At 44.6% G+C, this 12632-nt stretch overlaps 1 long non-coding RNA gene across 2 annotated transcripts in view; it reads right to left on the bottom strand.

The window, feature by feature from the left end:
• LOC138843145 (uncharacterized) overlaps positions 1 to 12632 on the bottom strand; it is a 44789-nt gene that overhangs the window by 10718 nt on the left and 21439 nt on the right. For both annotated transcript variants that reach the window (XR_016226831.1, XR_011384940.1), the window contains exon 2: positions 11909 to 11977. This is a non-coding gene — a long non-coding RNA (uncharacterized LOC138843145). The remainder of the gene's footprint in view (positions 1 to 11908; positions 11978 to 12632) is intronic.

Raw genomic sequence — 12632 nt, 5'->3', positions numbered from 1 at the left:
TTTATTATGTGTTGAATCAGTTCAATAAATTGCATTCCTACTTTGTGCTTAATTCTATGAAACAAATGAAAATATTATAGTCTTTAGGGTGACACTGCTTTAAAGCTTGCATCCAACCTGAGGCTGGGCTCAATCTAGTAATACCATGAAACTATTTTGGAATCTTGCCAATAAAGCATTATTCCATAAAGACTAATCCATCAACAATGGACTAGGTATTTTTGAACTATGAGAAAGATTAAAGGCAAGAAGAACAATTGAAAGGCTTTTTTGGAGTAAACAAGGAAAAAACACAAACAGATTTGTGTTTTCTTGATTTCAAATCTACCAGGGACTTTTTGTTTGTTTGTTCGTTTGTTCGCTTGAGAAGCAGAGACGAGAGTGAGCTCCTATCCTCTGGTTCACTGCCCACATCTGCAATGGCTGGGGCTGGGCCAGGCTGAAGCTGAGAGTTGGAAATTCAGTCTAGTTCTCCCAAGTGGGTACCTGGGACACAATTAGGTGAACCATCACCTGCTGCCTCCCAGGGTGCACGTGAGCAGGAAGCTGAAATTAGGAGCAAGGCCTGGACTTGAACCAGACACACATATATGGGACTCAGGCATCCCAAATGGCGTCTTCACTACTAGGCAAAATACCCACCAGGTCCAGAGTAGCTGGTTTTATTGCAATATATGCGGGGGTCTTTTAAAAAGTCATTGAAAAAATATATTATGAAACAACAATGCATGAGTTTCAAAAATTTTTTGCACCAAAATGAGCTTATCTTTTTAGTTTTTTTTTTTTTTTTTAAATTTCAGAGCCTTAGACAAACACTCACCAAATGCCTGCAACAGCAAAGCCTGGGCCAGGCTGGAGCCAGGAATGCAAAACCCAAGTACTTGCTATTACCTGTTGCTTCCAAGGGTATGCACTGTCAAGTAGCTGGAATCTGCACTGGAGGCACTAGGCCAAACACCCACCCCATGAATTTATCTTTTGATTCACTTTTCCATGAACTTTTTAAGCCCTCTTATACATGCATCTGTATGAGAAAATTCAGACCAGTTCAGTAGCATCCTGCTGTTAAGCGGTCTCTGTCTTGAATATAACATACAATTTTATAACCTAGTTAGTACAAAGTTGGGACCACTAATAACAGTTGAACAAAGTGGTTAACAGCCAAATAAGAGTATAGCCTTCTCTTACATTGAGAAGAGAATATTCTACTCCTGCCATTATTCTTTCATCCTTCTCTTTCCAGAGTTCCTTTGAACAAGCTGGAGATCTAAGTGTCTAGGATCTACATTGTCAAAAACTTTTAGCCTTCCATGATTTTTTTTTACTATCATAGAATAATTACTCAGGTAACATTTAAAGACAGGCATGAGGCCAGTGTTCTGGAGTAGCTGGTTATGGGAGTATGGCATCCCATACTGGAGTGCCAGTTCAAGTCTCAGCTGCTGCACTTCTGATCCAGATCCCTGCTAATGCACTTGAGAAGACAGTGGAAGATGGCCCGAGTATTTGGGTCCCTGCCAACCAGGGGGGAAACCTAGATGGAGTTAATGGCTCCTGGCTTCAGCCTGGCCCAGCCCCAGCTGTTGCAGCCATTTGGGGAGTGAAGCAGCAGCTGGAAGATCTTTCTCTCCCTGTTCTCCCTCTCTCCCTCTCTCTCTCTGCCTTTCAAATAAATAAATCTTTTTTAAAAAAATAGAGACATGCTCCCCAATGTTCTCAGGATGCAGGTAGAGGGAAATGAGAATGAGAGGAAGTGAAGATGAGAATTGAAACATCCTCACTCTGTTCCAGACTCTTCCTTCTCCTCCTTGAAAACTTCCGACTATCCCCTCTCTATTCCTTCAAGCCTGGGCTGCTGTTTGTATTCCTAAAGCATAATATTAGCCAACATTTATATAGTGCTGGTACAATCACTGGTACTAAGTCTTTTAGGTGAATTGTCTCATTTAACTGAGGTAGCACCCTCTATTCTGCATGGCACTAATAACTCAAGGCTGGTGGGTAGAACTTGGTTACTGAAGGTTAACAATGATGAGTTCCTACAGCACAAAAACAGGAAAGCACTGAAAAATATCAGGTATCCTCAAATTCACTGCCCACCCCCGTAGTGCGAATCCTTTAACAACCGTCTTTCTCTTATCATCAGGTCTGCAAACTGTTGTCTCTCTCATTACCAAGGGAAAACTGAAAACTTTTTTTAAAAAAAATTTTATTTATTTACTTGAAAGAGTTACACACAGAAGGAGAGAGAGAGAGAGAGAGAGAGAGAGAGAGAGAGAGTGTCATCCATCTGCTGGCTTACTCCCCAATTGGCCGCAGCTGCCAGAGTGCTGGCCAAGGACCTGGGCCATCTTCCACTGCTTTCCCAGGCCATAGCAGAGAGCTGGATCAGAAGTGGAGCAGCCAGGACTCGAACTGGCTCCATATGGGATGTCGGCACTGTAGGCGGTGGCTTTACCCACTACGTTACAGCGCCGGCCCCTGAAAACTATTCTTAAAATCCCATCTTTTTTAGTGTTTATTCATTTTCATTTATTTGAGAGACAGATCTTCCATCCTCTGGTTCATTCCTGAAATGCCTGCAACAGCCTGGGCTGGATCAGGTTAAAACCAGAAGCTAGGAACCCTCTCTGTGTCTCTCACAAGGGTGGCAGAAACCCAAGTCGTTGAGCCCTCATATGCTGCCTGCCTCCCAGGTGCATTAGGAGGCTGGTTGAGGAGGCAGAAGCAGAGGTGGGACTACATCCTGGGCACTGATGGGGAATGTGGGTGTCCCAAGTAGCAGTTTAACCAACTGTGCCACTGTGACTGCCCTCTAAAATCCTACGTTAGTGGAGTTCCAAAGACAGCACTCTTAAAAATCACATAAATAGCTCATAAACTAAACAAAGGGGTAAGTGCTTAATGACAGTTGCTGTCTGACTCTCAATTCATTTCCTGTTTCTTCCTTGAGGATACTGACACAGTCATCGCCAATCAAGATCCCAGCCACCTGAACAGTATGTTCTAGTTCCTGGTCAGTGTGAGGAAGTCATTAAAATTAGTCACACAGTTATTCCGACTTTTACCAACACGAATGGATAGACGGTTTTATACCTGGCAGCATCCTTGATCTGTCTCACAGACCCGTTGGTGCGAAAGCAGACCAAATAACTTGAATGGAACTAATGTGAATCTTCACTGTATTTCACCTCTATTATGCAATGCAATTTTTAGTTCCATTCCAGCTCATCCTGTCTTGGATGCATTGAAATCTCTTTCCAAACAAAACAGAAGTCTATCTTAGATCCCCAGAGAAGATTTAATGCAGACTCAGACTTTTTTAGAGGCCTCATAAGTTACACATAAAATTTTTTAGAAAGCTATGGCCCAGGGGCTGGCACTGTGGCATAGTGGGTAAAGCCTCCGCCTGCAGTGCCAGCATCCCATATGGACGCCAGTTTGAGTCCTGGCTGCTCCACTTCCCATCCAGCTCTCTGCTATGGCCTTGGAAAGCAATAGAAGATGACCCAAGTCCTTGGGCCTCTGCACCACGTGGGAGACCTGGAGGATGTTCCCGGCTCCTGACTTCGGATTGGCACAGCTCTGGCTACTGCCGCCATTTGGGGAGTGAACTAGTGGATGGAAGACTTTGTCTGCCTCTGTGTAACTTTGCCTTTCAAATAAATAAAATAAATCCTTAAAAAAAAAAAAAAAAAGGAAGCTATGGTCAAAATACCTGTACTTACCCCCCACCCCCAACATGCACATGCACATACACATACACAATCTAGTTCAACAGAAAGGAACGGGATGTATCTGTCTTCTACCTATGGACTGCAAAGCCCCAGCATCTTCTCTCTCCTCCCCCTTTTCATTTTTGTTTGCTCTTCACTAACCTGGCGTAAAGTACTAGTTAATCTGGTGGCAGTGGCAGAGAAAGGGCCATGTCTTAGAGATCTGAAACAGTCCCCAATTATTTCTGCCCACATCAACTTCTTTTTTTCCAAACTATTTCATTTACCATCTGCTGCTTTTAGCATGTGTCACCTTTTGGTATTTTATATTTACTTAAGATGTGTTTATTTGCTTATTTGAAATAAATAAATTACAGAGAGAGATACATTTCCATCCACTGGAACCAGAGCCCATAAGGGATACTGATGTCACAGGCAGTGGCTTAACCCGCTGCGCCACAATGTCATCCCCAAGTATTTTATAAGGTTCGTCTTCCTCATTCAGAAGCAATAGTTAGGGGCAGAGGTATAGTGCAGTAGGATAAGCCACCACTTACAATGCTCACATCCTGTATCCCAGTGCCAGGTCAAGTCCTGGCTCCTCGCTTCTAATCCAGCTTCCTGCTAATGCATCTGGAAAGCAGAAGATGATGGCTCAAGTATGTGAATCCCTGTCAGCCATGTGGGAGACACAGATGGAATTCCTGGCTCCCGGCTTTGGAGCCAGCACCGGCTGTGGCAGCCATTTGGGGAATGAATCAGCAGATGGAAGATTCTCTTTCAAATAAATCATTCTTTTTTTAAAATAAATAAATAAATGCATTGGCTTTCTTAGTGTATGGCAAAAATGCACCAAAATAATATGAATAGGCAAACATAAATCTGCATGCTATTAAAAATGACTAAAATTCTATATTCCCAGCTGGCACCGCGGCTCACTATGCTAATCCTCCGCCTGCAGCACCAGCACCCCGGGTTCTAGTCCCAGTTGGGGCGCCAGTTCTGTCCCGGTTGCTCCTCTTCCAGTCCAGCTCTCTGCTGTGGCCCGGGAGGGCAATGGAGGATGGCCCAAGTCCTTGGGCCCTGCACCCGCATGGGAGACCAGGAGAAGCACCTGGCTCCTGGCTTCGGATTGGTGCAGTGTGCTGGCCATAGTGGCCATTTGGGGGATGAACCAACGGAAGGAAGACCTTTCTCTCTCTCTCTCTCTCTCTCTCTCTCTCTCTAACACTGCCGTAAAAAGAAAATTCTATGTTCCTATAAAGCTTTCTTATAATCCTTTCAAGTCACTCCTCCCTCCCACCTCTCTGTAGTCTAGGAAAGTCTTCTCTACTATTGCTTTCCTTCATTCTTGCAGTTCAGAGGTTGTCGCTCCCCCTCTTCGTGGAGGAACGACACAGGACCCTGCACTGTTCTTTCGTCTGCTCGGCCCTCCCTGGGTTTGCTGCTGGTTCTTCCCGGGTTGGCTACTGTCCCTTCCACCTCCGTGGAAGGGCGGTTCCCCCTGCCACATTCCCCACTTCCGCAGGGGAGCGGCACACCACCGGCCGGCTCTCTCGGGGGCTGCACAGGTGTTCCCTTAGATGTTCCCCTTAGATGTTCCTGGTGCATGCCGTCTCTCTCCTCCTTTATAGTCCTCCTCCGCCAATCCTGACTCGGCTGCCCACACGCCGAGTACGCTGCTCTCCAATCAGGAGCAAGTCCTACAGTTTATTGGCTGAACTGGAGGCAGCTGTGTAGAAGCTGTTTTCTTCTCTCCCAGCGCCACATTGTGGGAGAGCAGATGCATAGAATAAGTCTTAATTCCAGTAACAGTATAGTCCGAGTTGCTCCCCACAGAGGTTATTGCTGTCATGAATGCTGCAAGCATGCTTAATATTCCTTATTCATCAGGCGGTATAAAATTCATCCCCTTTTGTTCACTTAATGCACTTATTTGAGGAGAGAAGGGAGAACAAACAAAAACGCTTTTTCCTCCTGTCACTCAGTGCCAATCTTCTGACAGCCAATGCTAGAAAAAGGCAAAAACCCAAATATCAAAGTATTTTCCCTTTTCAGCACTCTGTTCTCAACATTCATTTTTAAAAACCGTTCTCATTTATTTAAATGGCACAGAGACAAAGATCCTTCATCCACTGGTTCACTAACCAAACGCCTTCAATAGCTAGGGCTGAGCCAAAGATGAGAGCTCAATTCAGGTCTTCCACATGCCTGGCAGAGCCCCAAACACTTGGCCACCACCTGTGGTGTGCATTAATAAAAAGCTGGATCAGAAGCAGAGGTGGAACTTGAATCTAGGCACTCTCATATGGGATGTGGGCTTCCCAAACACTGTTTTAACTGCTGCATCAAATGCCACTCCACCCACACAGCACTTCTCAGCATAGATGTGTCAGAATTTAAAAGGGAGGGGGCAGTGTTGTGGTGTAGCTGGTAAAGCCAACACTTGTGACACTGGCATCCGATATAGGTGCCAATTTGTGTCCCAGCTGCTCCACTTCTGGTCCAGCTCCCTACTAATGGGCTAGAAAAAGCAGCAGAAGATAACCCAAGTGTTTGGGCTCCTGCCACCTATGTGGGATACTGGGATCAGCCTGGCCCAGTGCTGGCCACTGTAGCCATCTAGGGAGTGAACCAGTGGACGGAAGATTCTCTCTCTCTCTCTCTAATTCTTTCAAAGTAAATAAATAAATGTTTACATATTTTGTTTTGTCTTGTTTTGTTTTGACATATGCACAGAAAAGAGGGAGAGAGAAAGCTCCCAGACACTGGTTCACTCCTCAAATGCCAGCAACAAGTAAGACTTGTTGCCGGGCTGAAGCAAGGATCAGGAGTTCAATCCAGGTCTCCCAAATGGTTGGCAGGGACCCAACTGCTTGAGCGTCACCACTACCTCCTAGCATCTGCACTGGAAGCTGGAGTCAGGAGCTAGAGCCAAGAATGGAATCCAGGTACCTCAATGTGGGGCATGGACATCTTAACCACTAAGGTCAATACCCATCCCTGTTTGAATTTTTTTTTTTTTGAGGGTCAGAGACACAGGGCTCAGATGCATGCAGATTTTTCCCCACACATCAAGCAATTCTGTGGATTCTGCAGTCACCTGGATGGCCTCTGTTTCAGTTCCGTTGTGACACTGTCTACTTGGAGACAGCATCAGATCCCACAAGTTGAGGGCTTAGTTCCTGTCTTAGTCGATTTTCTGTTGCTATAACAGAATACCACAGACTACGTACTTCAATTTAAAAAGAAAGTTATTCCAAAGCAGAAGTGTGGTGCAGTGAGTTAAGTTGCCACTTAGGATGTCTACATCCCATATCAAAGCAGATGATAGCTTGAGTGCTTGGGTCTCTGCCACCCATATGGAGTTTCTAGCTCCTGGCTGCAGCCTGGCTAAGCCCCAGCTGTTCCAAGCCTTTGGGGAGTGAACCAGCATTTGGAATATTCTCTCTTTTCCTATCACTCTGTCTTTCAAATAAAAAACAAAATAAACATTAGAAAAAATTGTCCCCAGGGTGGTGCTGTGGCTTAATAGCCTCCGCCTGCAGCACCAGCATCCCATATGGATGCCGGTTCTAGTCCCAGCTGCTCCTCTTCCAATCTAGCTCTCTGCTATAACCTAGGAAAGTAATGGAGGATGGCCCAAGTACCTGGGCCCCTGCACCTTCGAGGGAGACTCAGGAGAAGCTCCTGGCTTCTGGCTTCAGATAGGCTCAGCTCTGGCCTTTGCGGTCAATTGGGGAGTGAACCAGCAGATGGAAGACCTTTCTCTTTGTCTCTCCCTCTGTCAGTAACTCTACCTCTCAAGTAAATAAATAAATAAATAAATAAGTCTTTTTAAAAAATTACCCCTTCAGGCCTACACCGCGGCTCACTAGGCTAATCCTCCACCTGCGGCGCTGGCACACGGGGTTCTAGTCCCGGTTGGGGCGCCAGATTCTGTCCCGGTTGCTCCTCTTCCAGTCCAGCTCTCTGCTGTGGCTCGGGAGTGCAGTGGAGGATGGCCCAAGTGCTTGGGCCCTGCACCCGCATCATGGGAGATGAGGAGGAAGCACTTGGCTCCTGGCTTTGGGTTGGCACAGTGCAGTGGCCGTAGCGGCCATTTTGGGGGGTGAACAAACTGAGGAAGACCTTTCTCTCTCTCTCTCTCTCTCTCTCTCTCTCTGTCTGACTGCCTGTCCAAAAAAAAAAAAAATTCAAAAGTCTGGTTTTGGTATCTGGTGAATGCCTTCATGCTGTGTGTGCCATCCCATGATGGAAGAGTAGAAGGGCAAATATGCATATGAGAAACTTTGAGGGGTAGACTATTATAATAACCCACTCATGGGGCAGGTGTTTGGTGCAGCAGTTAAGATGCCACTTGGGAGGCCTACATCCCAAATCAGAATGTCTGCCTGTCTGCTCCTAGTCCAACTTCCTGCTGATGCATACCCTGGGAGGCAGCAGGTAATGGTTCAAGTACTTACTACCCTGTCACCCAGGTCCACAGCCCCCCAGCAAAGCTCCCCAGTTCAGATGTCAGTTGTGAACACAGGTTGTAGGCTGTGCTTCTGACCACTGGCTACAAACAGGTTTCTACTACCCTTCCTAGAGTTCAATTTGCTAGAGCAGGTCAAGTAACTAAGGGAAAGACTTCATGTTTACCTGCCTTTTATAAAGGATATTATAAAGGATATAGATCAAGAGATTAATAGGGTGAGGCAGAGGAATATGGATGCACTTCCATGCCCTCTGCACCACCCTGCATGAACTCCACTGTGTTGAGCCACCCAGAAGCTCGCTGAACTCAGTTCTTTTGTCTTTTAAAAAAAAGGATTTATTTACTTATTTGTTTATTTATTTATTTGAAAGGCAGAATTACAGAGGGAGAGAAAGAGGCAACGAGATCGTCTGTCGGTTCACTCCCCAAATGGCCAGAATGGCTGGAGCTGGACTTGTTTGAAGCCAGGAGCCAGGAGCCTCTTCCAGGTCTCCCACATGGGTGCAGGAGACCTGGGGCATCTTACTTTGCTTTCCCAGGCACATCAGCAGGGAGCTGGATGGGAAGTGGAGCAGCAGGAGTGGAACATGCCCTCATATGGATTGCTGGCACCACAGTTGGCAGCTTAACCATATACACCACAATGCTGGACCCAATCCTGTAGAGTCTTTATGGAGGCTTCTCTATGTAGGTATGATTGATTAATCATGATCAACTCAATCTCAGCCTCTCCCCCTCTCCCCCTCTCCCCTGAGGTTTGGGTGTAGGGCTGAAAGTTCCAACCTTCTAATCTTGCTGTATTTCCAGTGACCAGCCCCTATCCTGAAGCTAACTAGGGTCCCCCATCCACCAGTCATTATCATACAAAAGACACTTAAGTCACTCAAGAGATTTTAAGAGTTTTATGAGTTATCGGTCAGGAAGTGGGAGCAAGACCAAATATATATATATATATATATATACATATATATATACATATATATACATATATATGTATATATATATATATAAAACAATATCACAACTTTTAAAAAATATTTTTTTATTTGAAAGAGTTGGAAGGAGAGACAGATATCTTACATCCACTGGTTCACTCCAAAATGGCCACAACAGCCAGGACTGGGCCAGGCCAAAGCCAGGAGCCAGGAGCTTCTTATGGTTCTCCCATGTGAGTGCAGGGGCCCAAGCACTTGGGCCATCTTCTACTGCTTATCCAGGCATATTAACAGGGAGCTGGATTGAAAGTGGAGCAGCCGAGACTCAAACTGGTGCCCATATAGGATGCCAGCGCTGCAGGCCATACTTTAACCTGCTGATTACTTTTTTTTGAGATTATTTACAAGGCAGAGTGATGGGAGTGGGTGGAGAGAAAGGGGGATCTTCCATCTGCCAGATCGCTCCCTAAATGGCCACAACAGCCTTGGCTGGACCAGGCTAAAGCCAAGAGCCAGGAACTCAATCTGAGTGTTCCACATGTGTGACAGAGACCCAAATACCTGGGCCATATGCTGCTGCCTTCCCAGGCACATTAGCAAGAATATTGGATGGGAAGCAGAGTAGCTGGGGCTTGAACTGGCACTCTAATATGTGATGTGGAAGTTCCAAGTGATGGCTTAACCTACTGCAAAACAATACTGGCCACAGTACCATAAGTTCTAATGAGAGAATGATAATTGTAATGAAAAAAAAAAAAAAAAGGAGGGAGGTAGTCAGTGCAAAAGGGAGAACAGAAGTATTTAATAATTAGGCTGAATGGCAAGGCACAGGAGAATCAATGACTTAGAAATGCTGAACCTAGTAATGTTTACCCTGTAAGTAGCCTGTCAGAAGTAGCCAATATTGAAATAAAAAAGTTGCTGTTTCTTTTACTACCAAATAAAAAGCTATGTGTCAATTTATTCTTTCTTGAGATTTTTAAATTATAAATTTATAAATTTTATAAATTATAAAACATCATACTGCTGCATAGTTTGGGAAAAACTAAAAGAAAATCTATGTGATTAAGAAAAACATCCCAGAAATGAAAAAGCTGCATAACCAAAGAAAAACAAGAGCAAATCTGCAGGACACTCCACAAAGGCAAACAGTCACCTTGAAATGAAATGACCCTGTTTCTACTAAAGGTCTTTGACCCATTTTCATAGGAATTCCTATGTGCAGGGAGGTAGACACCACCTCTCTTGGGGAACGTTCTCTGTGAATGCAACATGCCCATGGGGAGATGGAACTTGGAAGGCAATGTTCTCAACATGTCTGTGCTACAGATTGAAGTGCTTTGTGATCTGAGACTTAATCAACCACAAAGTGCTTCAATAATGAAAAAGCTGGGGCCAGTATTGTAGCACAGTGAGTAGAGCTGCTGCCTGCAGTGCCAGCATCCCATATGGGTACCTATTCAAGTCCCAGCTGCTCCACTTCCAATCCAGCTCCCTGCAAATGGCCTGGGAAAGGTAGCAGAAGATGGCCCAAGCACTTGAACCCCTGCCATCCATGTGGGAGATCCTGATGAAGCTCCTGGCTCCTGCCTGGCCTAGCGCTGGCCACTGTGGCCATCTGAGTAGTGGATAGAAAACCCTCAAAACTGCGCCCATGTGGGAGACTGGGAAGATGCTCCTGGCTCCTGGCTTTTCTCTCTCTCTCTCTTTCTCTCTCAGTAACTTTTTCAAATAAATAAATTTTTCTTAAAAAAATGATAAAGTTAATTCACATTCCCAGCACTGTGCTGCCTCTTGAATCCCACTTTAGAGAAGAGAGAACTTGATACAGCAGTAACAGGTATATAAAAAAACCCTTTAGATCTTGGCAGTAAAATTTTCAAGCTCTTGTTTCTGATTAGAAGTGTTTTAATGTGCAAGAGATGCAGAGACAGTACTTCAGAGCGTGGCTCTGAGAACCATAATAAACAGCTTCATCGTCCTCATGATAGTTTCCTGACCTTCTTCTACCAACTTTCTCTTCTTACATTGTATTTCTATTAATTAAAAAAAAAAAGAAAAAAGCGTGTTTCCCTTTATAAAACCTCTTATTAGATGCCACAGGTTTAACACTTAACCTATTAATTCCTTTGCTAGCCAATGTGCTCCCTCTATCAAATCCAACAGTAACCACAGCAGTCGTTAGTGATCTGCTATTTGCTTTATATGTGTTACCTCATTTAATGTTCATGACAACCCTATAAAGTACAGATTGTTACTATCAACTAAAATAATTAGAGACTGGTTGGAAAATAAAAATGTATTCAGCTTTTTCAAAGTGAGGATTTAAACCCAGAAAAAACAAGTCAGTTGTCTGAGCCGGCTGCCCTGCAAGCCTGAGTTTGGTTATGGGTTTTATATCTTACAAGGTGGATACATGCATTGTGTCTTGTTCAAATAATCAGATTTATGTGCATTTATCCATCACACTGAAACTGAAGAATACCTCACTGAAAATCAAAGCACATCTGGTAATAGTTAACAGGTTTGACCATTAAGGAGGTACATTACAACCTACACTCATTCCCACTGGATGTTATCTGCATGCAGGGAGAGGAAAACAATGGGATCGTTAATCACTCTTCCTACAATGGCCCTACTACTGAAAGCTCACTCCCTCTTAAGGTACAGTAGATGCTTCTTTGGTCACTGTTAGTTTGTTGAAAGGTCATATTACCTGGGAGCCAGCTTCAGGGCCTGCCTCTGGAGAGCACAGGACAGCACCCCAGCTGACTTACCTCTCAGAAGTCACCGTTCCACTGTTAGGTCCACATTGCTGTTCTCATTTTATAGGTAAAATCCAAAAACTAAAAAGCAAAAAAAAAAAAAAAAGTAAACAAAAAACCCCTAAAGCACAACTAAAGTCATCCTGGCGACAGTTAACTGTGCTAGAACATGTCTGACTTAGCTCCAAGCTCTTATACATGCTACTCTGCCACCTTTAGGACGGTCGTGAGGGGGTCAAATCCATTGCAGGTGGCATTTGTGAAAGGTGGAAGATTTGTACCATCTGAAGAGAAACCAGAGTATGCAGGTGGCATTAGTAACTGACATCTTCAGTGTACTCTGTCCCTTTCAGGAATAACTGCTAATCAATGCAGCAGTCATCCCAGAAAATATTTTATGTCCCCACTCAGTGATCTAAAAGGTTCAAAGGACACAGGGGTAAATGAGAGAGGATCTTAGCCCTCCAGAAACACCCAGCTCAGAAAACAATTTTGACAGCGAATGTACCATCGAGACCAAGCGCAGCAGATCCGACCCTTCACTTGAATTACCAATGGGCACCCCACTTTCTGGGCCCACAAAGCCCCACACCAAAACACAGCAAATGCTGTAGTAGATCTGGAGCTGGCTTTCCCCTCCAACTTCTCAGAAGCTGTGTGAAAACTAAGTGTGTGACATTCTCAGTTCTGTTATTGTATCCAAAGAATGAGCTTGGAGAGATCTATAGTGTAAGGA

This window comes from Oryctolagus cuniculus, chromosome 20, assembly GCF_051225735.1.
Source record: "Oryctolagus cuniculus isolate XC-2025 breed Fujian yellow rabbit chromosome 20, ASM5122573v1, whole genome shotgun sequence".
NCBI lineage: Eukaryota > Metazoa > Chordata > Mammalia > Lagomorpha > Leporidae > Oryctolagus > Oryctolagus cuniculus.
This window is presented reverse-complemented; position numbering and strand designations above follow the sequence as displayed.